At 38.9% G+C, this 27,148-nt stretch overlaps 1 protein-coding gene and 1 long non-coding RNA gene across 3 annotated transcripts in view; both read left to right on the top strand.

The window, feature by feature from the left end:
- Positions 1 to 27,148, top strand: part of LOC132146361 (zinc finger protein 658B-like) — a 910,027-nt gene that overhangs the window by 750,169 nt on the left and 132,710 nt on the right. The gene's annotated exons all lie outside the window — the stretch shown is intronic.
- LOC132154948 (uncharacterized) lies at positions 4,117 to 7,507 on the top strand. 2 transcript variants are annotated; one of them, XR_009437216.1, is made up of 3 exons: positions 4,117 to 4,177; positions 4,300 to 4,473; positions 7,435 to 7,507. It is a non-coding gene; the product is annotated as an uncharacterized LOC132154948 (long non-coding RNA). The 2 variants fall into 2 exon arrangements; XR_009437215.1 differs by lacking the exon at positions 7,435 to 7,507 and adding an exon at positions 4,710 to 4,814.

Below are 27,148 nucleotides of genomic sequence, written 5' to 3'. Positions count from 1 at the left end.
GGACAGGTAGGATCTAAACCATCTTAGAGCCTGCCCTTGAATACCTGTATAGTTTTGTAATCGATCTATGAGTATGTCATGATCTATGGTGTCGAACGCAGCACTAAGATCAAGTAAGACTAGAAATGAGATGCAGCCTTGATCTGACGCAAGAAGCAGGTCATTTGTAATTTTAACAAGTGCAGTTTCTGTGCTATGGTGGGGCCTAAAACCTGACTGAAATTCTTCATACAGATCATTTTTATGCAGGAAGGTGCTCAATTGAGCAGACACAACTTTTTCTAAAATTTTAGACATAAATGGAAGATTCGAAATAGGCCTATAATTTGCCAGTACACTAGGATCTAGTTTTGGTTTCTTAATAAGAGGCTTGATAACCGCCAGCTTGAATGGTTTTGGGACGTGACCTAAAGATAACGACGAGTTAATGATATTGAGAAGCGGTTCTTCGGCTACAGGTAACAGCTCTTTTAGTAATTTAGTGGGTACAGGATCTAATAAACATGTTGTTGGTTTAGATACAGTGATAAGTTTATTTAGCTCTTCCTGTCCTATATTTGTAAAGCACTGCAGTTTATCTTTGGGTGCGATGGATGAAACTGAAGTGTTAGACGCTGTAGAATCTACATTCGCTATTGTATTTCTAATGTTTCTATTTTATCAGTGAAGAAATTCATAAAGTCATTACTATTTAACGTTGGTGGAATATTTGAATCAGGTGGCGTCTGGTAATTTGTTAATTTAGCCACTGTGCTAAATAAAAACCTTGGATTGTTTTGGTTATTTTCAATGAGTTTGTGGATATGCTCTGCCCTAGCAGTTTTTAGAGCATGTCTATAGCTGGACATACTGTTTTTCCATGCAATTCTAAAAACTTCCAAGTTAGTTTTTCTCCATTTGCGTTCAAGACTACGAGTTACTTTCTTGAGAGAGTATTAACATGGTATAACAGAGTATTACTGTTATACCATGGCACAGTACGTTTTTCTCTAACCTTTTTCAATTTGATGGGGGCAACAGCTTCTAATGTATTAGAGAAAATAGTGCCCATGTTGTCAGTAATTTCGTCTAATTCATGTGTATTTTTGGGTACAAATAGCAGTTGAGATAGATCAGGCAGGTTATTTGCGAATCTGTCTTTGGTGGCTGGAACAATAGTTCTGCCCAGATGGTAACGCTGAGACATATAGTTAATATCAGTTATACGCAGCATGCACGATACAAGGAAATGGTCTGTAATATCATCACTTTGGGGTACAATATCTATAGCAGTAAGATCGATTCCATGCGATATAATTAGATCTAGTGTATGATTAAAACGATGAGTGGGCCTGGTGACATTTTGCTTGACTCCAAAGGAGTTTATTAGGTCAGTAAACGCAAGTCCTAATGTATCATTTGCATTATCAACGTGAATATTAAAATCTCCCATGATTAGTGCCTTATCAACTGTAACTAGAAGGTCTGAGAGGAAATCTGCAAATTCTTTTAGGAATTCTGTATACGGCCCTGGTGGTCTATACACAGTAGCCAGAGCAAGAGATACATTAGACTTCTTTTGCATGTCTGACAGTGTAACATTTAGCAGAAGTATTTCAAAAGAGTTAAACCTGTATCCTGTTTTCTGGGTAACATTGAGAATATCACTATATATTGTTGCAACACCTCCGCCACGACCAGTCTGACGGGGCTCATGCTTATAACAGTAGTTTGGTGGAGTAGACTCATTTAGACCAAAATAATCATTTGGTTTTAGCCAGGTTTCAGTCAAGCAGAGTACATCAAAACTATTTTCTGTGATCATTTCATTTACAATAACTGCTTTGGGTGTGAGTGATCTAATATTTATGAGCCCAAACTTTAAAAATTGTTTTTGTTCATTTACTTTACATTTTTCTGGTTTAATTACGATAAGATTTTTTCTAGATCCCACATTATATTTTGACCTCACTATTCGGGGGAACAGACACAGTCTTAATAGTTTTTACAGCGCAAGTACTTTTATCATTTAAGCGGGTGGAACAAAACTCATCATAATAGTTATTAGAGAATTGTCTTACTAGTCACATGGAGCGAAGTGTCCTGGAGATGTTGTCAGAGAGCAGCTCCGCTCCGATTCTGCTGGGGTGTAATCCATCAGCGCGAAACAGCCTAGGACGCTCCCAGAAAAGATTCCGGTTATTAACAAATAGCAGTTTCTGTTCTTTACACCATGACAACAACCATTCATTTAAAGCAAAAAGTCTACTGAACCTTTCGTGTCCTCGTCGATACGTGGGCAGTGGTCCTGACACGACGATCGTCGCCGCGGGCGTCGTACTGCGAACCGTCTCGATCAGGCTGCTGAAGTCCCTCTTCAGCGTCTCCGTCTGCCGCAGCGTGGTGTCGTTAACCCCGGCGTGAAGCACGACCGCTCTGGGGCTCTCGTCGGCCTTCAGGATCGCGGGTATCTGCGCAGAAACATCGAGAACACGAGCACCAGGCAAACAATGAGTGTGCACTTTACCTTCGGCTAACGTAGCACTTACGTGTCGGACGATGGAGTCTCCGATGATCACAGCGTCGCGTCCAGTCTTGCGGAGGGGAGCGAAGCGGTTCCGGATGGAGATGTCGAAGGCAGGAGGGGGAGAAGTCGTCGCCCGGGACCCGGCTCGCGTCCTCCGCTGTGGATGCACCCAGGGTCCGTGGTGTCCCGGCGTCGCAGTAAAGGACATCTGGGAAGATCGCGTCCTGGGTGCACCGGGCCTGTGCAGAGAAACACACGGAGTAGACGTTGTGGGACTGTTAGCAGATCGCTGTATACTTACCCCGGACTTGTGAGTGTCAGCCCGGGATGATTCCAGCGCGGCTCTCCGCTCTCTCAGCTGGGCCTGCCTCACCTCCAGGTCGCGAATCTGCTTTCCCACGGCCTCGAGCTCGAGCTGCACAGAGTGGAGACATTCATCCGCCATTAAAGCAAGTAACAGTGAGTACGGCAGTGGTAATGTGTGTGAATAGAGTATTAGCAATGTAAGCGCAGTTAGCTGCAACCACGCCGCTGATGTTAACGGGCTAAAAGCTAATAGCGGACCCGGGAGATCAAAATAAAACTAGTGATAGCGAGGCGCTCTGATTGTTTATGTTGTAGAATACAATAGAGGATATATTCACACGTTATATAAACGGAAACGATGATGTATAAAATAGATTTTTGAGTTAAAAATAGTCAATGAAAAGAATATAGTGACGGAGCTCAAACGCAGTACAGCCGCCAACAACAAACAGGAAGTCAAAACTTGTTTGTTGAGGCTGAATAAAAGCCTCTGTTTGGTTAACTCTCCATCTGCCTCTCTTGTGGTTTTGTTTAGTGGCCACAGCATCTCATCAGTAAAGCCAGTTCTCTAATCAGCGGTAAATTCCATCAGGTGCGTGATTTCACATAGAGCAGCTGTTACTACACAGAGCCGTGGTTCACAGACAAGCTGCGCAAATCCACGTTCATTTTAAGCTAGGATTTGCGCAGCCTGTCTGTGATCAACGACTCTGTGTAGTTACAGCTGCTCTATGTGAAATCACGCACCTGATTAGAATATTTATCTTTTTTTCTACCGCAGTATGTTTGTTCACATTTGTTTCTTTGTGTGTGCTGTTGCGCTTATAGTTTTGATTTCTCCACGAGTCAGACAGGCTGTACGAGCCTCAACTGACGTGACCTTGATGCGTTCAAAACATTATACATTATTAGTCACCGTTTACACTGAAAGTACAATCAGAATCATTCTTGTCAAAGTTTCAGTGCTGTCCTAGTTATTGTTTATTTAAATTTTAATGAGGTTTATTGTCCGGTCGGTCAAGTAAAATTCTCTTTCACTTGCCCCTTCACAAAATCCACTTGTCCTGGACAAGCTGAAAACCGTTAATGTCGAGCCCTTTATTAGAAACTGAACATAGCTGGTTTCTAATTGTTAATGACGTGAAAAGGTAGGGCTGAATTCAAGATTATAAGTAAATAACTTAAATTTATCTATGTTACTCACATAAACTTTGTATAGTTTCAGAAGAATGAATATTACTGTTTGTTAAAATTACTTTTCAGTGTATCTTTTTAAAGTGAAATATGCGTTTTTACAACTTACTAGTGTAGGATGCCCTTTTCCATTTTTTGGAAATGTTGTCAAATGATGCTGAAATTATCAAAGTATGTGAACTTAATTCATGAAAACATTAAGCTGTGGAATGCCATGTATTAGTGATTTTGTCATATGTTTTAATAATGATTTATTTAAAGTGTATTCTAACTTGCTTACCCGACTCATGTAGAATTCTGGCCTGATGCTTGGTCCAACCCTTATCTGGCTGTGGTGCCTCCATCAACCTGACGCTCTTTAGTAACCGGTCCAAGTCTTTGTATGGAGGCCACCATGAGTGGCCATCTGAGTACCAGGATTTTGCTACAGGACCGGTACTCCCTTCTCCGAAGAACTCCACTATCAGGTACATGTCCTTTTTTTATTGTTGTTTTTTTGTTTATTTTGGCTGGAACAACCTAGAGCCCCATAAAGTGTAACAATTCTTATTACATTTCAGTTGTTCATATGCATGATTCAGTTATCCAAAATAAAAGTAGCCAAAAAAAAAAAAATTAGTGTGTGTATAAAAGAGGGACTGAAACACAATTACGGTCATAAGGAACTAAGAAAGCTTTCGCCTCAATGTTCTCAAACCTGCAGAAATGTGTTGGTCCTGAGATGCCATCAACTAGATGAATACCAAGTTCTGAGGATGGAATGGGATAATCAAAAAAAGGTTCATGATTGTTGAAGGTAGTGTAGGCCACATAAATGTCATCCCTTGCTGAAATTACATTTTGCAGCTTTGCAACTTTCCCATCAATGTAAACAAAACTGTTGGCCTGGTCCAGTTTAAGAGTGTAAGAGCAGGTTTTTATTTCTTTGTACTGTGAAGATCCATGAAAACATTCAGGTAGACTGCCAGCCGTGTGTGGTTTTCTGAGCAGTGGTGGGTTGTTTTTCTCCTTTTTTTTTGCTGCAGCTTTGCATTTCTGAGAACCTTCTCACAATTTGACTCAGTGGACATGTAGGTTTCCGCAGGAGTCTCTTCAGCTTGTTAAGGTGATCCTCATACTGGAAAGATGTACAAGACAGTGGACGTTGTAGGACAGGAATTTGGGGCCGTATAGCTGTCCAAAGTGTGTCACAAAAAGTCACAGAATATCATTGGCATAGTCGATGTGATCACCAATTAGGCTGTTATTGCACAAGATGAAGATTCTCACAAAAAACAGCAGGAAGTTTTTGTACACCTCCGTGCTGAGTAGGTCTTTCAGCATAACAGGGCCTGTGTACAATAAAAACTGTCTAAACTCGGTCGCCTTCCATCGATCTATTTCCCTCACTGCCCTTGGTTTGTGCGCAAATTCCATAGGCACATTTTGTTTGGCACCAACCAACCTTTCTGTCAGCACAGTGGCTTGAAATCCTGACAGCCTGCAAGTTAGAGGACCCAGTCGAAGCCACAAGTGGAGAAGCCGCCTCAGGACACCAAGGCACACAAGGTCTAATCAAGGGGGAATCCAGAGACCTTATCCAAGGACGTTTCTTCTAGTGGCAAGATGCCATGGTGGTGATCTGGATCAGTCTTATTTCTGAATTTGTCATTATTTCTAAGAGGCATGTCGTTTCTAGGGAATGTCATCCTGTTCTCCAGGTGCACACCATCCTGAATGCACTTTTCGCATCCATGGTAGCCTGCATGGCCCTTCACTTTTTTCAGAAATGCACGTGCAGGTGCATCGCAAATCATTGAGGTAAGCTGTAAAGTTAACTTGAGTCCTTCAAATTCAAAACCATGACTTAAGTCTTTTATTTCACAGATGAAGTCCTCAAGATACTCATCCAGTGAGCTTGGTTTACTATCACCACAAAATAAACCTATTGTCACAGGTTCCTCCTGCACCAAATGTTGCACAGTTACAAGAATGGGCCAGAATTGAGTTGCTGAACTCTTGTAGAGAGGCAGACCATCGATGCTCACCTGGAGCCTCAAATTGCTCACATTCCGCAAAATGTCCACATTGTTGTAAAGTACACCCGAAATGGATTCCAGTAGACCAAAATGATAGTACCGGCCACCACCTTGTTTTGGACTTCAGTTCTATTTGAACGCACTGTTCCTAATAGTGTCCTGGCATCTTTTGGCAGATTCAGATCATGCTTGCAGAGGATATTAAGTAATGAATTTAGTGCCACGTGTGTTACTCTATTGCCCAGGTTGCCAAGTCATCATTAAGGGAACTTGGATGCAGTTCAGAATCTGTGTCTGAGTGTGTGTCAGATTCACTGCTATGTGAAGTCATTGTTGTCATCAGCGATGCTGCTTTTGTCACTGTTCATGCCACCATACTGTTCCATGTTCCATGATGATGGTAGTGATGCTTCCATTGACTGGAGTTGTTTGCCCACCTTAGCCTTGGCTTTTCTTCACAATGTCCAGTAAGATGGTTTTTTGCAATCCATGGTACTGTGATATTAACACACACACAAAATGCAGTGCACTGACCTGATAAGCCAAATGCAGTGGTTCTCAACTCAAGTTTTGGAAGACCCTTGCATTGCACATTTTGGATGTCTTTTACATGTGGTTCAACTCATCATATAATAGAATCCCCTTAACCCAACAGAGCATGCTAGATGAGACGGACATCCAGAATGTGTCGTGTTATAGGTCCCCAAGATTGGAATTCAGAACCAATGTTTAATATGCGTGACAATGCGTAATGTCTAATAATTCTGTCACAATAAATACACATACCTTGGTTTTGATCAAGTGTGAACTGTGGATATCGTCGTTGAGTAAGTGTGGTTGACTGTAGAGAACTTTCTGTGATTGGGGAAGCAATATAACAGGTAATGTCAGTTTTGTCATTGTGTTTAAATATTGGATCTAAATGTTTGCCTAGAAATAGCATGCAAACGCTTAATAAATATGTGTGGTCACTTATTTTAGATAGTTTATCCATTTAATTCAACTAGTTGAAAATTTTTCTCTAATTCCAACCAGATGATAATTGTTGGATGAGGGTTGGAACTAAACTCATTAGAATGGCTAAAATGTCAATACTGAATGTAAAAATATAATTTTAATCTGCCCAAAATTTAATGACATGAGTAGGGATATGCCGGTATCAGAATTTCTTGAATATTTCTTATTAAATATTCAAGTAATTTAAAAATAAAAACTAGCATCCTGCATCTCTGATTGCCAGATTGATCATAACATGCATAAATATAAACAAAAAGACTCAAGATATAGCTCTTAAAACAACCTTTGTGTGTGATAATGTCATATAGTTAGAAATTGCTTTGATTTATAGGGATTTAACTAATAAAATACTTTAGTGACTTTACCATTTGTTTTAATGATGTTTATTTACAGTGCAATCTATTCTGCTTACCTGACTCATGCAGACTTCTGTCCTGATGTTTGGCTGTAGTCCTTCCATCATCCACTCTTCTGCAACTGGTTTATTTATGGAGAACACCATGATCTAATCGATACAGATCTAGTCGTCTCTTCTCCCACAAACTCCTCTTTCAGGTATGTTTGTTCTTTGTTGTCGTTTGTTGTTTCAAAAAAACGTTGACTGTATTCTTGTATACCAAAACAACAATATATATATATATATATATATATATATATATACCTAGTAATGACTGTTTTATTACAATAGCATGCAGTAAGACTTTGTGTAAAGGTCTTTCTTTTACATTTGCTCTGACAGATGCTTTGACAGATGTGAGTGGACCTGAGTCATGTTTCTCCAGAGCACAACTTACATTTGATGGTAGAGTCCTTGTCTCATTTTGGAAATAATTGAAGAGAATAGGAGTGCAATGATTCTGACTAAAATTGACATATTATTAAAATATTTATTTTAAATGTAGGTTTAATATTCTATGTTATATTTATGAGAGCATTAAATGGGGTATACATGTAATTACTACAGTTACTACACGTAAAACAAGTGCTATGTTAATTTACTATATTCAGAATATACGTGTATATTTTATGTGAATACATGTTCCCCATAACAGTTAACATTTAATGGGTGTTTTGTTTTTAGGATTTTTAATATGATTCATGTTTTAAAATGGCAAGCAAAGAGTTTTTTGTTTTACAATGTCATGTTTGTATTTTAACCCTTTTTTTTTTTTTTCTTTTGCTAATGTGTAGCACAACCTACATAAATACATTCACTGTATTTGTTTTCTTTGACTTCAGTTTTCACATTGTTTGGAGGACATAAGAGACAGGCTCAGTGAATTTTTTTTCACTAGAAAATAAAGTGTAGTATTAACTCTCATAGTCAAATATGATACTTTTGTCAGTATTATTAATTATGTGAATCAAATGAACATTTGTATAGGGTTTTCATCCGAAGGCTTCTTCCTCATTCAGTTAAACATCAAGGGTTTTCTTTGCCTTTGTCACCTTTAACTTTCTCATTGGAAATTGTGAGCGTCATTATTTGGAAGAAAATAAGAATGATATGAAAATGGCTTTGGATTTCAATGCATTGCATGGAGTCAAAGAACCACACAAACCTTTGACCTTCATACAGACATGGTATACACAAATCCGCCGCGAACTCTATGGGTGCCGCCATCTTGCCTGCCGCCATTACTGCGTGCCTGGGAAGTTTGACGGTGTGACACTTGCCGGGGCCCTCTAATAACAATTCATTGAAAGCGAATCCTGCTGATTAAAGAAAATGTCTGGTGAAAGGGAACATTGGGTAGATGATGAAAGGCAGTGGCCAAAACTTACTGATAGAGGTAATTTATTGACAACATACTGTAATAATGTAAAAATATGTAATGTAATTAAGAAGTGTATTAATTGATGACAACAATAAAACCGAACGCTGTCGTTACTAGCTGTGTTGCTAATATGTTCACAAGCTTCACAAGTTTCAAATAATTATGCCATCCTTAAAAATATTCTTGTTTGCCATAACCCGACCGACCCTGTCAATTTAGGACCGACCCAATTAATTATATTTCCCCTTTTAGTCCGACCGACTTGACGATTGTAATTGCGTTAAGACCCACAGATTTTTTTTTTACTCTTCAACTAATACAAATGCAATAAAATGTGAGACACACGCTTTTCACACGCTCTTACGCCACACATCCATTTTCTCACGCACAGAAAAATCGCGAAAAAGGACAGGGAGACCGACAAACTAGACAGAGCAGGTTACTTATGATAGAAAAAAAATCTCAGCTCTCAGATTCTGTCAATTTTATTACGAAATCCAAACAATAAATACAGTTTTGGTGCTTGTAAATGTGACATGCTAGAAATACAGATAAAAAAAAATATTACAACATCAAACAATGTAAAATGTTATGTTCTTGTAAAAAAAAAAAATTTTTAAATGGATTTATGAATTCACACTTACCTTCGTCTGAGGTAAATCTCTCAGAAATGACCGAACGCTGTCAGCCAGCAGCCCCTAACACAGAACCTGTTTAGGCTGATATGTGTACGGTATTACATCTTTATTATATTTTTACTTATATCATTAAATAAAGTTGTTATTATAATAGAAAAAATGCATTTTATTAAAATTCTTATTTTTAAATAATACTGCCAGCTGATAGGGCTTTCTGTATGTTTACAGAATTAAGTTAGGGGAGTTGTTTTTTTCTTGAGAAAAATTAATGCCTACCTTGTGTAGCCTACCTAGTATTTAATTTTTTTGCGACCTACCGACCCTTTTTTATTTTTTTGGCTGTTACGGCAAACCAAAATATTTTTAAGGATTGCCTTAGCCACGACAAGTTGTAGCAATAAAATACATGTTCTTACAGGTGTTCAAGATTATTTTATTAATCATCTGGCATGCGATGAGCTTCAGAACCTAAACTACAGGGCATTGATTGAAGGTCAGAATTACATGAGCTCTGGATGTATCGGCCAGATACTGCATACCATCGCAGATGAGCTCATCACATTAAAAGGTGAAGGTGCAGTGAACGCGTACCATAATGTGTCAGTAACAATACAGAAAGCTGTATTGAAAACTGTAAAGTTCTCGAAGTAGTGTGTGACTGCATGGCCGGCCGAGGGAAGTGTTGTAGCCATACAGCAGGGCTACTGTACAAAATTAAAGATGCAACAACAAGAGGGTTCACAGGCTTGGCCTGCACAGACACGGCATGTGCCTGGAACAGCTCCACTTGTGACAATGTAGTGCCAGAGACAGTGGAAAATATACAAACGCAGCGCAGTGGCCCCAGAAAATCCATGAGTGTAATTTCTACTGCATTTCTGACAGATGAAGATGTTATTGCACATTTTTCAGCACCAGACATGGTTGGCTTATCTATGGTTCACATGCATCATGTGTTGACTGCTCAACTACACACTGCACACACTGAAACAGGTTCACCCAAAGAGCACAACATGTGTGCAGATCAAAAATGCACACTTTGCAACACAACATTTAAAAAGTATATACAGGCAGAGATTAGAAACTGAGACCAAGGGCCAGAATAGTCAGCTGTGGCTGGACCAGAGAAAAATTAGAATAACCAGTAGTGAGGCATCTGAGGTACCAAAAAAGAAAGACCCAACAAACTGGGTAGAAAGAAAACTTAAAACAACGTTTTCTGGAAATAAGGCTACTAGGTACGGTCAACAAGCGGAGCTTTTGGCTAGACAATGTTTCGAGCAGACAACAGGGCTTCCAGTGGAGGCTACAGGCCTGGTTGTGCATGATCAAGAAAATTGGCTTGGTGCCAGTCTCGATGGAATTATTGACACAGATACTATTATTGAGATTAAGTGTCCCACACCAAAAAAACTTGAAGCACATGGTGGCAATCTGCAAAAAAGGATAAATTCGAACAAATACGATGTTAGATTGATTGATGGAAAGTACATTCTGAGGGAAACAGCATCTGGGTTAGGGTACTACTATCAGGTCCAGGTGGCAATGCACTGTGCCAAAAAAAAAGAATTGTACATTTATGGTGTGGACCACAAATGAACATGTGATTATAGATGTACCCTATAATGAAGAGTGGACAATGAACAAAATCATAATCACAGTCCGTGTGCATTACGTATGTGGTGCAGCATGGACTCGATGTGCTTTCACACAGGACGCATTTGCAGTCCGCTACTCGGTACGTAAACGAACGCTGCACTGCTGCAGACTCAACGCTCCTGGAACACAATTGGAATCCGTTAACATGGGTGCGTAAAAAAATATGCAACACATACGCACTGTGAAACAGGCGTAAGGTTGTTTGCACCTTGTGGAATTAGTTTACAGCTTTTTCAAGCACTTTGTGATGCATTTTGGAAACAGGAGATGAGCCCCTGGTCTAATGCACCACCTAGCTTGATAAACCCTTCTCAAAGACTTACTGTTTGTCAATTTTATTTGGGTAACGCACATATTCTGAATGCCTTAGGCAGAATTCGGATGAGCCATTTTAATCTAGATTAATCTTAAAATTAAATTAATATGAAATTAAATTAAATTTATGCATTTAGCAGACGCTTTTATCCAAAGCGATTTATAGTGCATTCAGGCTATCAATTCTTTACATATCATGTGTTCCCGGTGAATCGAACTCCCAACCTTGCGCTTGATAACGCAACGCTCTACCAACTGAGCTACAGGAACACTTCAAACAACTCACTTAAAGGGTTAGTACACCCAATAATGAAAATGATGTCATTAATAACTCACCCTCATGTCATTCCAAACTCGTAAGACCTCCGTTTATCTTTGGAACACAGTTTAAGATATTTCAGATTTAGTCCGAAAGCTCTCAGTCCCTCCATTGAAACTGTGTGTACGGTATACTGTCCATGTCCAGAAAGGTAAGAAAAACATCATCAAAGTAGTCCATGTGACATCAGAAGGTCAGTTAGAATTTTTTGAAGAATCAAAAATATATTTTGGTCCAAAAATAGCAAAAACTACGACTTTATTCAACATTGTCTTCTCTTCCGTGTCTGTTGTGAGAGAGTTCAAAACACAACAGTTTAAGTGATATCCGGTTCGCGAATGAATCATTCGATGTAACCGGATCTTCTTGAACCAGTTCACCAAATCAAACTGAATCGTTTAAAACGGTTCGCGTCTCCAATACGCATTAATCCACAAATGACTTAAGCTGTTAACTTTTTTAATGTGGCTGACACTCCTTCTGAGTTTAAACAAACCAATATCCAAGAGTAATTCATTTACTCAAACAGTACGCTGACTGAACTGCTGTGAAGAGAGAACTGAAGATGAACACCGAGCCGAGCCAGATAATGAACAAAAGATTGACTCGTTCCCAGGTATATGGCATTATTTTTGTGCCTCATTCCTGACTGTCATTCCACCAGAAGCAGAGGGGTATTCTGTCAAAGCTCTGCGAGTTGCATCAGCAGGGGGCAAAGCCACTTTTTACATCATTTCACTCCAGGAGACTTTAGACACCTCTCCTCTGCCTCCTGACTCAAGAGCATTTTTCAAAAATGCCAAAGAAGACATGCTACCAGTGTAATGAGGCGATGCCTTTGCATATGCTTGCAGTACACATTGAGACATGCAACGGAAAACTCACTTCCGATGAGACTGGTGAAGAGATGAGAGCAAATTTGTTTGTCTAATGTAAATAAACATAAAAATATTATGAATAAAATACTGTTTTGTAAATCTGCAGTCCTCTGATGAGTTATGGGTTGTGGAGAACAAGTGCAAGGTAAGGCCATAACTAAAATCACTTTAATTGCTATTTGCACCAGAACCGTATTTTTCGGACTATAAGTCACACCTGAGTATAAGTCGCATCAGTCATGATGAGGAAAAAAACATACATATGTCGCACTGGACTATAAGTCGCATTTATTTAGAACCAAGAACCAGGAGAAAACATTACTGTCTCCAGCCGTGAGAGGGCGCTCTATGTCTTCGCCCTCTCGCGGCTGTAGACGGTAATGTTTTCTATTGGTTCATTTCTCTTGGTTCATGTCAAATTAATTTTGATAAACAAGTCGCACCTGACTATAAGTCGCAGGACCAGCCAAACTATGAATAAAAGTGCGACTTATCGTCCAGAAAATACGGTAATCTTTGTTTCAGGTGCTTGTAATATGGAGCAACTTTCTTTCAAATTACAGGTGGTTTGTCCAATTTGCACCAAAGAATTCCCAGACGATGAGATCATATTCCATGCTAGCCTTTTGGAGAGAGATAATCTGCTTTGTTCAGCTCTCTGTATAATACATTTGTTTTGTTTTGTTCAGGTTAAAGTCTATGTATACATATACAGGTGTTTGAAACTCCATTTGTTTTCATGTACAGCTTGGAATCTATAGTGACTTCTGAAGCAAACAGCAGTGGCCCAAGTACCCATGCTCAAACCCCAGTATGTAAATCAATAAGGTATGTTTTATTTAGATGCCTTTCGTGTGAGTTTATATCAAATACAGAAATTTTTATTTACACAATCCATGTTTTATGTTTTTTAGCCATCTTATCTAGACATCATATACTATCAAATTATTTTTGTTATAAGTTGTGTGTGGACAGAGAAGACCTTCCAGACAAGGGCATTCTGCAGTGGAAAATAAAGAAAGCTGCATCTCCTGTCAGTACACTGAAGGTGGTGTGTATAGGAGAGGCAGGTATTGATACAGTAGCCCTTAGGAAAGAGTTTTTAACTGGTAAGTTGGTCATTTAATTGTTGTGTTCTAATATGAAACAAAACCAATCAATCAGCTAAAACTGGGTATTGCTGTTTTGTCTAAGATATGGTTTCAGGTATTGAAAAAAGATTCTTTGAAGGAGCTGGAAACCAGGGTAAAAATCCCAAGTACTCGTTGACAGACCTTGATAACAAGAACTTCGGGTTTGTACATACTTTTTTTTCACATTACTGTACGTACTGGATGTAAGGATTTTATAACGGAGATGTTTTCTACCTTGCACACAGAACCATTGGTGAAATAATGGCAGTCAGCCTGGCACCAGGTGGCCCACCTCCTGCTTTTCGAGAGGGTGGTGCTACAGCTTCCTCTGCACAGGAGAAGTGGACTTAAATTCTCTGTCTAAGGAAGATGTGGCCGATCTAGAATCCTGTCAACTCATCGGCAGGGTGAGCAATCTGTTTAAGAGTTTTCAGATATAAATTAGATAAAGAATAGTTTGAACATTTATTTTATTCGCCGCTTTACTTAAAAAAAAATACTTATTTTCATTTTTCTCAGGTTAGAGGTTCTGCAGATGCTCAGTGTCTGATATTGAACACTGATGAAATTATAAGCTGCGCATCCACAAGCCAGATCAACCTGGACAGCAAAGAAAGCATCATTCGGTAAGAGTTTTAAAAGAATATTACATTTCAAAATATTTTTCATTTAGAATTGTAAACATTTCAAACCATGTTTTTTTTTTCCTCCAAAGAGCAATTGTCCTACATTCTACTACAAGACTGATTCCAATGCTGCAGCAAATTCGAAAGGGCTTGGAACTGTGTGGCCTGGTGGACCAGATGGCTACAAACCCTGAAGCTTGCCGCTTCCCGTTTGTTCCTGGGAACATTACAAGGTATCAATTTTAACTGCCACTTAATCCTTTCTTACATTTGCCTAGTAATATATTGGAATTTCCATTTTGTATAACCTTTACAAGCCTATATTTCAACCAAATATTGATTATATTTAACCAAATATGCATTTACCGTTTCTTTATAGCCTGATGCTGATTTCATAATGATGAGTACCACATCCCTATCCTCCCTGATGAAAAGAGACATTTCAAAATAACATGCAACTTTGACCACAACTGCAGGGAGCGTCTAGGAGATCACTCAGTTTGCTACCCAATTGTGAGTGCATGCACTCAGACTGTGACTTTTCCAGTACAGCATCTTAGCACTTACATTGACTTAAGAAGAATCATGAGTGAAGCAGTAAAATATGGTGGTGGATTCCACAGAGTTTAACACAATGAAATCTCCTCAAATCAAAGCAATAACTAAGCAATCATTGTTTACTGATTTTATTTAGAAATAACATGCAGAGGTGGCAAAAGTAAAAAGTACTCTTCTGGGTGCTGCTGAGTTTACAAGTTTTGGGAAGTTCCATATTCAGACAAAAGATTGGTAAAAAAAATAGTTCAGAAAAAAAAAATCAGTGATCTATGAAATTAATACAAATTGTAAACCAATTATTGTGGTAAATACAGTACAGACCAAAAGTTTGGACACACCTTCTCATTCAAAGAGTTTTCTTTATTTTCATGACTATGAAAATTGTAGAGTCACACTGAAGGCATCAAAACTATGAATTAACACATGTGGAATTATATATGGAATTATATACATAACAAAAAAGTGTGAAACAACTGAAAATGTCATATTCTAGGTTCTTCAAAGTAGCCACCTTTTGCTTTGATTACTGCTTTGCACACTCTTGGCATTCTCTTGATGAGCTTCAAGAGGTAGTCACCTGAAATGGTCTTCCAACAGTCTTGAAGGAGTTCCCAGAGAGATGCTTAGCACTTGTTGGCCCTTTTGCCTTCTGTCTGCGGTCCAGCTCACCCCTAAACCATCTCGATTGGGTTCAGGTCTGGTGACTGTGGAGGCCAGGTCATCTGGCGCAGCACCCCATCACTCTCCTTCTTGGTCAAATAGCCCTTGATGCCTTCAGTGTGACTCTACAATTTTCATAGTCATGAAAATAAAGAAAACTCTTTGAATGAGAAGGTGTGTCCAAACATTTGGTCTGTACTGTATATAGAAGTAAACTACCATTACGTGTTAATTTGTGTTTTATTTAGGGACTTGAACTCAACACTTTTACTTTTGCCAAATCTAGTTGTATAACATCTTTAGTACTTCTTTTTTTAGAGCTAGACAGAACTCATAACATGTTTTGCTACTGTTAGTTATACATCCCAAAGGGTGCCACTCCTTAAATGCCTTTTTTTTGCCGATTTATTAGAAAACATAATGGGATGTTTTTGCCAAGTGCAATATTGTAACCAGCTAACAAGTTCAGGTTTAAACGTCATTGTTGGTTGGATACTATGTTCAAGTATCTTGTGTACAAGTCACGACCATGTGACTGAGAATGTTCCATAGGATCAAGAGTTCTCTGAAGTTCTTCCAGGGCTTCATCATCCAGTGAGCACACAATTTCGGGAACCACAACTGTACCGTTGGTGTCTCCTTGCAGCATTGCACTCTCCCATTCATTGCCTGGATCTTGAAGTTCCTACAAAACCAGAAAACAATTCAAATAAATTAAGACTTTGAACCTTAAAACGTTTTTCTGATGTTTTCTGTCTATTTAAAATTATTTTATATTTTTTGGGGGGGAAAAATTACAAAATTTGAAAACATTAAATTTATAAATAAAAGCTGCTGGTAATTGAACAGATGGCTGTTGCCAAGGATTTTATATATTTCTCAGTGTATTTAAAGGCATTTGTAGATAAACTATATTTAACCGCAGCATTTACACAAAAATTACGTCTTTTTTGGGCAAATATGCTCTAAAGTCCAACTGACAATGAAACAAGACATATCTGTCTGCCAAAATGTTGCAACTTAACTTTTTTTAATATATATATATACATTTTGCGAACTGTCCTTTTTATATTTGTGTACCTCAAGACTCTCCCCTTCGTCTAGATCTTGTTGATGTCCCATATACCACAGCTGTTCAGGACTGAAACCTCCCTCTGTCCATAGAGGATGATTATTCCATCCTCCAGTGAAGGTATCAAGGTCTGCTCTGAGTCGAGGGACAAAGATGTAGTGGACACCAAAGAGATGAACGTCATCAGAGATATCAAGCAGACCGTCTTCCTCCAGAGAGTGAAGAAAATCGTGGTACTTCCTAGTGACTGCAACCCAGACATCCCGCCAAAGTCGCTCTATTCTAGAATGACATTTTAATTGGTTGACTTGGATTTATAAAGCAATTTGTACTTTATTTAAACAATTAAACTGCAAGAAGTATTTATGCAGTCAAAAAATATCAAGACTGAAAACACAACTTACCTCTGAGTGTGGACACTCTTTCCCGAGATAAAGCTGGCTCTTCCTGTTCCCCGTGTGGCGAACATAGTGTAAACTGCCACTTCTCCAAATGTGTTTTGTGTCATGGCAAAAATACCTTGATGGTAAGCCATGAAGCTGGGTTGATCTCAGGAAGAATGAAAATGCAGTTGATGCTTTGTTATTTGTAATAATAAAACCACATGAAAATCCTAATAGCTGGCCTTGAGCTTTTAGTTTTGTTTAGTGAACATTCTACTGGCTTTGGTACCTAAAATGTGTTCATATATTTAAAAAAATAACTTGGTTACCATGCATCTTAGAATACTACATATATTGCACATGTACTGTTGCAACTTACTCTTGCATATCTATCAATTTTGGTTGAAGTATTCAAACAGACTCATACTGTACATATGTTGATTAGAAATACATATTGTATTCTATAAACCCATTGTGGTTTCTGAGCACTCAGAATACTGGCAATTGATGATAAAATTATGATCAACCATAATTACACTTTAGCTGAAGATAAAATATACACTAATCTTTTGTCAAGTCGAATGTTATATACCCCATAATCCCAATTTGTGTCAGGAGGCTTTAATCTGTACACCCTCTGGCTTCAGTCTGCCCAAGCGTGGAAAGCGCCGGAAGCGATCTCTCGCACGTGTATATCACTCATTGTTTACACTTACTACCTATGGTTTACACAGATTTCGGAAGTATTACCTTTCACTGTGAAGATCTAAACATATTTAGACGTACAGGAAATTGCAATGGAAGACGATTTCCATATATCAACAGACAACGTTGCATATTTTTCACAACCATATTTATTTGAAACAGAATACACAGACCAAGTACTCAGGAGCGATCCGCTGCAGCAGCACGTCTTCAAGCCTCAGAGACAGAGATCTCTTCAAAATTGGTATCACATCACACGCCTGCCTGACTGAAGATCCTGATTTTTCTCCGCTGTTGAGACGCAGCGTTTTGCACGTTGTGTTTAGTTTGCCACGTATAAACTGGAGGCGAAGTCCAATGCCAGAGGGACCCAATGGTACGCTGTCAATAGAGTGAGTAATGTGTTGTATTTTTATTATAAACGCAACGATTATAGGGTGCATTAATTAATTAATAAATTAATGTTAATTAAACATTAATTTATTACAATTACTGCATTATATTTCAGACAGTGCAGATTGGAAGCGTAGCGTGTGGTAAACAATGAGTGATGTGCATGCGCGAGACATCACATCCGGGGCTTTCCGCGCTTGCACAGACTAAAGCCAGAGCGCGCACGCACGTCACATCGGGAAGCACTCGCGAACTCAGATCAGTTGGACGTGGTTGTGTACAAGAGGTAAAAACGATATAAATACTGTTCGTTTTCTTACACAATCCGCTCGTTTCGTGTCTTAGGTCATCAATGTGTACTTACGATGGGGAATTGTTTAATTTTGACTCCTCTGTGCATGCTCTTTGAGGTGGTGACCATAGACATCCATTATGTGAGTCACAGACAAGAACGGTTGGACCTAAAAATATCAAAATGGGAAATACTGAGGAAACAGAGAAACCTACATCTTGGATGTCCTTGAGGTAAGCTAAAACATACCAAAATTTTATTTGAGAGTGAACTATCCCTTTAATGCTTATTGCACTTCTGGTTAGATGCTAACTGCAATTCGTTGCCTTGTACCCTACATGTGCAGTGACAATAAAGATGAATCTAATCTAATAAAAGTTATCAAGCTAATTGTACCTTTGTATATGCAATAATATCAAGGCATTTGTCTATAATGTGTTTTCATTATTTGCAATCCAAAAGTGAGATATCTCTTGCACTTTGGGTCTGTGCAATTTATCTAATTTTATTTTCAATTTCGAGTTTGGCTTTGAGATAAGGTGATGTATTGGAGAAAATCTCATGTGTGAGTATACTAGATCTATACATTAGTTTTTAAAGTGACAGCAGCCTAATAAACCTGTAGCCATCCTAACGCATTCTCATCCCAAGGCGTCATATACTGACCCTCTTGACATTTCGTCAACATCCTACGCATATGGCACCCTCTAGCGTCAATATGAGACACAGATTATGGGTTAAGGTTAGGGTTAGGGTTAGACCGCTAGGAGGCGCCTTCTGGCCCATTTTTATCTGCTTCTAATATTGACGCTAGAGGGTGCCATGTGCGTAGGATGTTGACGAAATGTCAAAAGGGTCAGTACATGACGCCTTGGGATGAGAACGGTCTGGCCATCCATATCATTAATAATTAATAAACAACAAAAGAAGAAGAGAAAGTCCAATCTTTGCTCTTGACTGAATACCTTTAATAGATTATACAGTAGGTCTGCTGAAGCCTAGAGTGAGCTCTTTTGTTGTGGATGTGTTATCAGAGCAGCACAGCTCTAGTTTCTGAACTTCATCTCTGTAGCTGAGTCATGCTCTCCTGAGATAAGTTCAGTCACTGTAACATCTGTAGATCTGATGATGAACGAGTGCGAGTAGAGGACTCAATAGACGAGCTAGTGCTAAGTGTGATGCTGGAGGAGAGCCGTGTGTGGCTCTTAGTGAGGAAGACTTTATCCAGGAGCAGATGAATGAGAGAGGCATGAATGGTGTTGAACACTGAACTGTAATCTCTGAAGAGCAGACATGGGGACTTGTGACTTGGACTCGAGTCGACTCGAGTCGCTATTTTTAAGACTTGTGACTTGACTTGACAAAAAATAAAATACTTGAGACTTGACTCGGACTTGGAAGTTAAAGACTCGGGACTTGACTTGACTTGAGACAGGATGACTTGAATGACTTGAGTGTTAATCACATTATGTTTTCAGTTTGAATATAAAATATATAAATTATTTTTAAAAAATAAAATTGATTAGCCTACTCAGCTGGAGCGCAGGCTGAGAATCGCGTTGTCATGTCATGACATCATCAGTCATGCCCTTTCTACCTTACGCAGACCACGCCCACTTAGATCAGATATCACATCAACATCTCAGCTTGAGGGGTACTGAGGGTCATCGCTTTTGTCGTCAATAATTCGCGCCTAAAAACGCGTGGAAATCGCTAGTCGCGCCGCTTTCTCATTGTTTCCAAAGCGCTCGGGCAGTTGCGCCCCTGAGGCGTCGAGCGTGTCGCACCGCGTGCGAGTCGCGACCGCGTTGCTTCCATTATGAGCGCGCATACCGGTGGCGCATACATGGTGGGATAGGCCACATCGTGTTCGGCTTGCAGACAAGACTCTCGAATCTTATATTTTGCAAGTGCAATACCTTGTAATAGAGGTAATGACTTCAATGACTCTGAGAGAGAGAGATTGTGTGTGTGTGTGTGTGTGAGAGAGAGAGAGAGAGAGAGTGAGAGAGAAACACACTCGTGCTTTACCTGATGAAGGAAACCCAAACTGAGTCTGACTCCAATCACAACCCCAACATTCAGAAACTAATTGACAAAAATCTGAAGTATAATTATGATGAAAAATGAAAAAAAGGAATTTGAGCTCCAAACCAAACTCCAGTGTTATTCGGCCCTAAACAGAACCACAAAACTGGCAAATTACTTATCACTCAAGCAATTAAAAGAAAGACAAATCCTTTCAAAATATCGACTCTGTGATCATGATTTGGAAATAGAGATGGGTAGACATAAAAGATCCTGGCTACCGAGAGAAGAGAGGCAAACACTGTGAGCTGAATCAAACAGAGGATGAGAAACACTTCCTTCTTGTCTGTCCCAAATACAGCACTACAAGAGAAACATTCTTCCCACAGTTTGAAGCTTTGAATCGTTCATTCTTGTCTCTAAATGACTCAGAGAAACTACTCTATATACTTGGAGAGAATGAGACGGCAGTCACAATAGCTGCTAAATATTTATACACCATACGAAAGGGATAATTTATTGTATTCAACTGTTTTATTTTATATTCTTAATTCTATATAATTACTATTATTAATATTAGAAATATTATCTGCTGCTGCTATTTTTATTGTATTTTATTGTAATCATATTTTATTCTGTATCTAAATGCTAAATTTGGCAATACTGTAACTCAAATGTCATGCCAATAAAGCAACTTGAACTTGAGAGAGAGAGAGGAGAAATGTAAGAAAGTTTAATGTTGTATGTAAACTGTGTTTGAGGGGAAGTTGTGGCCTAATGGTTAGAGAGTCAGACTTGCAATCGAAGGGTTGTGAGTTCGAGTCTTGGGCAGGCAGGAATTGTGGGTGGGGGGAGTGCATGTACAGTTCTCTCCACCTTCAATACCACGACTGAGGAGCCTTTGAGCAAGGCATCGAACCCCCAACAGCTCCCCGGGCGCCGCAGCATAAATGGCTGCCCACTGCTCCGGGTGTGTGCTCACAGTGTGTGTGTGTGTGTGTTCACTGCTCTGTGTGTGTGCACTTTGGATGGGTTAAATGCTGAGCACAAATTCTGAGTATGGGTCACCATACTTGGCCGAATGTCATGTCACGTCACATCGTTTGAGAGAGAGAGGGTGGGGGGTGTTCAGAGAGGAGTCTGTTGGATGTTTAGCTGTTATTTGTTTTATGGACTCAATGTTGAAAATGTAAAACATTTCTGTTGGCAGAAGTGAAAAATAAATAATTTTATGAAGTTACAATTTTGTTTGATTCCATGATGTATTTTACTGAACATGAGTATTTACAATGCAAATCCAAATTATTTTAATTTACTGTTACCATCTTGTCTTTAACTTTATTAAGATCAGATTCTGCAGGTAAAATTACAATAATAAGGTGACTTGACTTGACTTGACATAACTTGTGACTTGACTTGACTTGACTTGCCCGAGAAAAAAATACTTGGGACTTACTTGAGACTTGAAGGTTAAGACTTGAGACTTACTTGAGACTTGCACATGTGTGACTTGGTCCCATCTCTGCTGAAGAGCATTCTTACACAGGTCTCCTGAAGCTGGAGGAAGTTGATTGCAGTGTGAAGGACTGTGCTGATGCTGTCATCTGTAAATCCGTTTGCTCTTTATGTAAAAGAATCGGCTTAAAACCCATCTCTTCCATCTTTATTTGAGCCTCTAACGTTAACACTCACTATTCTAATTCTATTCTTAAAAAAATCTAACTACCTTTCTAATCTTTTTGTATTCTATTTTCTTTCATTTATTATGCAATTGTATGTGTGTGTGTGTGTGTGTGTGTGTGTGTGTGTATAGACCTCTAACACTAGCTTGCTCTATTCTTTTTTTTATTCTATCTGATTTTCTTTTTGTTTATTATATTATTTAAAAGCCCATGCTATGTGTACTGTGTTAACCTAACTGAGATTTGTTATAGCACTTATATATCTTTGCTCTTTTTGTTGTTTTTGATTGCTTCAACTGTCCTCATTTGTAAGTCGCTTTGGATAAAAGCGTCTGCTAAATGTATAAATGTAATGTACTGTAAATGTAAACTGCTGCAGCTCAAGTTGGATTTGATATACTGGGAGACCAATCTCTCAAAGCACTTCATGATTACTGCTGTTAGTGAAACCGGACTGCAATCATTCACTGTTATTGGTGGCTGCTACTATAAGAACAGGGATGATGTCGTCAGGGATTTGGATTTTTTCTGCCAGATCGTTCAGTCTGCTTATGTGGTATTGAGCTAAAGCCTCCCCGTGTCTTTGGACCAGTCCAGTGTTTGGGTCATGTGTTTTGTTGGAGTTCTAATTCTGGTATTTTTTTTTTTTTGTGCTTTAGACCTCACTCCACCTGCATTCATCCTGCTACGCCCGTTCAACAAACTAATCTCTCTGCTCTACCAACATATATCAGCCTGTTTGGTTTCCAGCCCATATCTTCTAACAATCTTAAACCACAACGAAGAGATGGATTGTGTTGCTTGACTTTTGGGAATAAACAAATATTATTTGCATAATTTTTATTCTGTGTTCTGCTTTTGGGTCCAAAACTGGGTTTGGTTACAACAGATGTTCACAGATGTGATGATGGCTGATTTAAGTGAAAGGATAAAGATCTTTGTGAAGACCCTGGTGAACTGCTTGTACAAGGACCTCCATGTATAAAAGAAAGACCTGTCATTCAGCCAGACAATTGTAAGCGTGAATACTGTACACACACTGAAAACATTCATTTACCCTTTCATTTTTTTACACTGTCATTTATAAATTATAGTGAGATGTTTTTAAAACAAAATGTTTCCTTTGTACAGAACTTTACACAGTGCTTTTATATATAAATGAGATAACATAATAATGCAGCAGAAATAATTTTTATACCTATATATTTTTCTTGTGAATCCCAATTTATTGAAATCTGCCCAAATAAACAGTAGATATTCCACAATAATAAATTAAATTATTTCATATTAATAATATTTATGTAATTAATAATTATGTATTCATACAATGTATTGTTTATTATTAATAATACTACTACTCTTGCTAATATTAATAAAAACATGAATTATTCAATAATATAATTCAATAAATTATAAACATAAGATGAAAATCTAAAAGATTAAGATTAAATTAAAGTTTTAAAAGTTGTTTTGGTAACTACCCAAAATAAAATATATGAATTTTATTTCAGTTTAAGTTGTTATAATACATCAGATTATTAATAATTAGAGATGTTGGGACCATAGAATCTAACGTCACGTGTGGATTTATGAAGAGCGTTTTTGAAGCTCCAACATTATATATTATAATATTATTATGCTTAATAAGTTTATAAACATATATTCAATCTTGTGAGTGCTAGAGTTGCAAAATAATATGTATTATAATATTATTATGCTTAATAGGTTTATACACATATCTTCAGTCTTGTGAGTGCTAGAGTTACATTTGTTGTTATTAGTACGAATTTGAATCAAGGTTCGCTCCATTTCTTTATATTTTACGGGTAAACTGTTGTAAACTTAACTCTACGCGCATGCGCACTCATTGCTCCTACAGAGTGGTGCTACACAAGCTGCATGGCTCTAATAAAGGTGTCAAGTTACAGGTGTATAAGATAAGAATTGCAGCCTGCCTTGTATTGCATTTTTAATCATTAAGCTTAATCTATTGTGCTGTTATTGCAAGTTTTTTAGAATTTATTTTTAATATTATCACATAGGTATTATAACTGCCATACATATTGTTTTTGGTATTTAACATGTTTTGTTAAATTTGTTTAATCTACTCATGAATATTGAGTGTTTGTTAACTAGAAACTAAAGTACAATTGCGTTGCACACGGACACTTTTTTATGGTGCAACAGGAAAAAGAATATACGTTTGAGAAAGGTTATTCTATGTGTGTGAATATAAGAGTTACTAGCGTTTGAGCAAATAAGTAAAGATTTTTTTCTTTTGTTTTTTGAATCGGGTATTTTTCAAGTGAACTCATTCCCTCTTGGTTATATGCAGCCAGCGAGTTATGTGTATTACGTTTGTATTTCCCGAGTGTATTTGTATTTACTTCTTTAAGGTTTATGTGAACACGGTTCTTTTACATTGTCATACTGTAGTTTGACTGTGGAATTCATTGACGATGAATGAGATGGCAGAGAGAATGATGACAAGTGAAATAAATCCATAAAGTAACCAGAACCACGGTCTCTAACCAATCACAACACACACTAGCAGAGATAACCAATCACAACACACACTGGCCCAGCTTACCAATCACAACACACACTGGCCCAGCTAACCAATCAAAGAACACACTGGCCCAGCTAACAAATCACGGCACATACTTGTCACAGTGTCTGGTCTGTGTTTCCCTTGGTGTCCTCTAGTGATCTCACTTCCCCATAGTCACCCCACTGCAGGCACTACATTTCCCTCAAGCGTTTGTCCCATTCATCACCTTTAATTGCACACTGGGTATTGCACTCAGCTGTCTCCACTTTCATTGTGCTTAATTGAACTTTGGCAACCCTCACAAATCTTGGAATATTTAATCACTTTATGCATGATGTAGCCTGTAAGGTGGTAGAGAGCACTGATCTCAGTATTTGTGAGGTCAGGAGCAGCTCTGTGCACCATCAGTTCCTCCACTCTGAGGCCAGGACTGGGAAGTGACTGCTTTGTGTCCAGGAAGTCGGCCAAAAGGCTGTTGTCATCCTCCCGATAACTTCCTGTTTTCACAGTCGCAAGAAACTGCCCAACTTATATTGATTTCAGTGCCTGATGAAACTCTACTGGAGTTGCGACTGGATTCCTCTGTCTTATGCAGCTGAATAGGTTTTCAAGACAGTCTTGGGTAAACCTGCTGGTCAACAAAATGGCTGGTCAATCATTTAGAGAGGCTCGTATAACTCTATAACTCCAGCCTCAACCCATCTCTTTTAGAGAACTACAGACCAGTTTCCCATCTTCCTTTCATTGCAAAAACACTTGAACGAGCTGTGTTCAACCAAGTCTCTACATTTCTCACACACAACAACCTCCTTGACAGCAACCAATCTGGCTTCAGAAGTGGACATTCAACTGAGACTGCCTTGCTCTCAGTTGTTGAAGCTCTAAGACTGGCAAGAGCGGAATCCAAATCTTCAGTACTTATCCTGCTTGATCTGTCCGCTGCTTTTGATACGGTTAACCACCAGATCCTCCTATCAACCCTACTGGCAAAAGGCACTCAGGAACCCCACTTCAATGGTTTGAGTCTTACCTATCAGATAGGTCCTTCAAAGTATCTTGGAGAGGTGAGGTGTCCAAGTCACAACATCTAACTACTGGGGTGCCTCAGGGCTTAGTTCTTGAACCACTTCTCTTCTCTGTCTACATGGCATCATTAGGTTCTGTCATTCAGAAACATGGCTTTTCATACCACTGCTATGCTGATGACACTCAACTCTACCTCTCATTCCATCCTGATGATCCGGCGGTAGCTAATCGCATCTCAACTTGTCTAACAGACATTTCTTGCTGGATGATGGACCATCACCATCACCTTCAACTCAACCTTGCCAAGACAGAACTGCTTGTAATTCCAGCAAACCCATCGTTCATCACAATTTCACCATCAAGTTAGGCACATCAACCATAACTCCTTCAAAAACAGCTAGAAGCGTTGGAGTTATGATTGATGATCAGCTGACTTTCTCAGACCACATTGCTAAAACTGTCCGATCCTGCAGATTTGCTTTATTCAACATCAAGAAAATCAAGCCCTTTCTTTCGGAACATGCTGCACAACTCCTTGTTCAAGCTCTTCTTCTGTCCAGGCTGGACTATTGCAATGCCCTCTTGGCAGGTCTTTGTTGTGGCAAAATTAAATCAACTCTCATCAGCATAAGAGACAGACTCACTCTCAGGTTATAATTAAAAAGAAAGCTTTTATTCTTTGCAAAGAAGGTCAGACAGTCATACAGCAACGCTGAGTTCCTGCAGAGTGAAACCGACCCAGGAAGAGGGCAGTGCTCCACCTTATATCCCTTTGCCGCTTCAAGGTTACAAAGTCTTAGCAGCTGTAAATTTCCATGGATAACATAAAACACACACCATCCGTGGTTTGTTTCTCACACATTTAGGACTTAGGTGACCCCCTCAGGTCATCCTCAGGCATTGTCCCCCCACTATATGGCCCAATGACCCTCTCAGGTCATTCTCAGACATCTGTTTCCCCCCCCAGGTGTCGCCCTTCTGAACCACAAAGCAATTCTAAGAAAACACATGCATATATGGGCATACAGAAGCATTGTTAAATGAATTTTTCCACCACATCTTTCCAGCCAGTTCTATCAAACCTTTACAATTAATCCAGAACGCGGCAGCAAGATTAATTTTTAATGAGCCAAAACACCTCTGTTTATCAATTTGCACTGGCATCCAATAGCTGCTCGCATAAAATTCAAGGCATTGATGTTTGCTTACAAATCTACCACTGGCTCTGCCCCCATTTACCTAAAATTGTTACTTCAGACTTATGTGCCCTCTAGAAGCTTGCGTTCCTGCAAGTGAATGGTGCTTCATTTGTGCAATCCCAAAGAAGCACAAAGTCACTTTTACAGACTTTTAAATTAAATGTTCCCTCCTGGTGGAATGACCTCCCCAACTCAATCCGATCAGCTGAGTC

This window comes from Carassius carassius, chromosome 1, assembly GCF_963082965.1.
Source record: "Carassius carassius chromosome 1, fCarCar2.1, whole genome shotgun sequence".
In the NCBI taxonomy this organism is placed as follows: domain Eukaryota; kingdom Metazoa; phylum Chordata; class Actinopteri; order Cypriniformes; family Cyprinidae; genus Carassius; species Carassius carassius.
The sequence above is the reverse complement of the archived record's forward strand: the minus strand, read 5'-3'. Positions and strand labels throughout refer to the sequence as shown.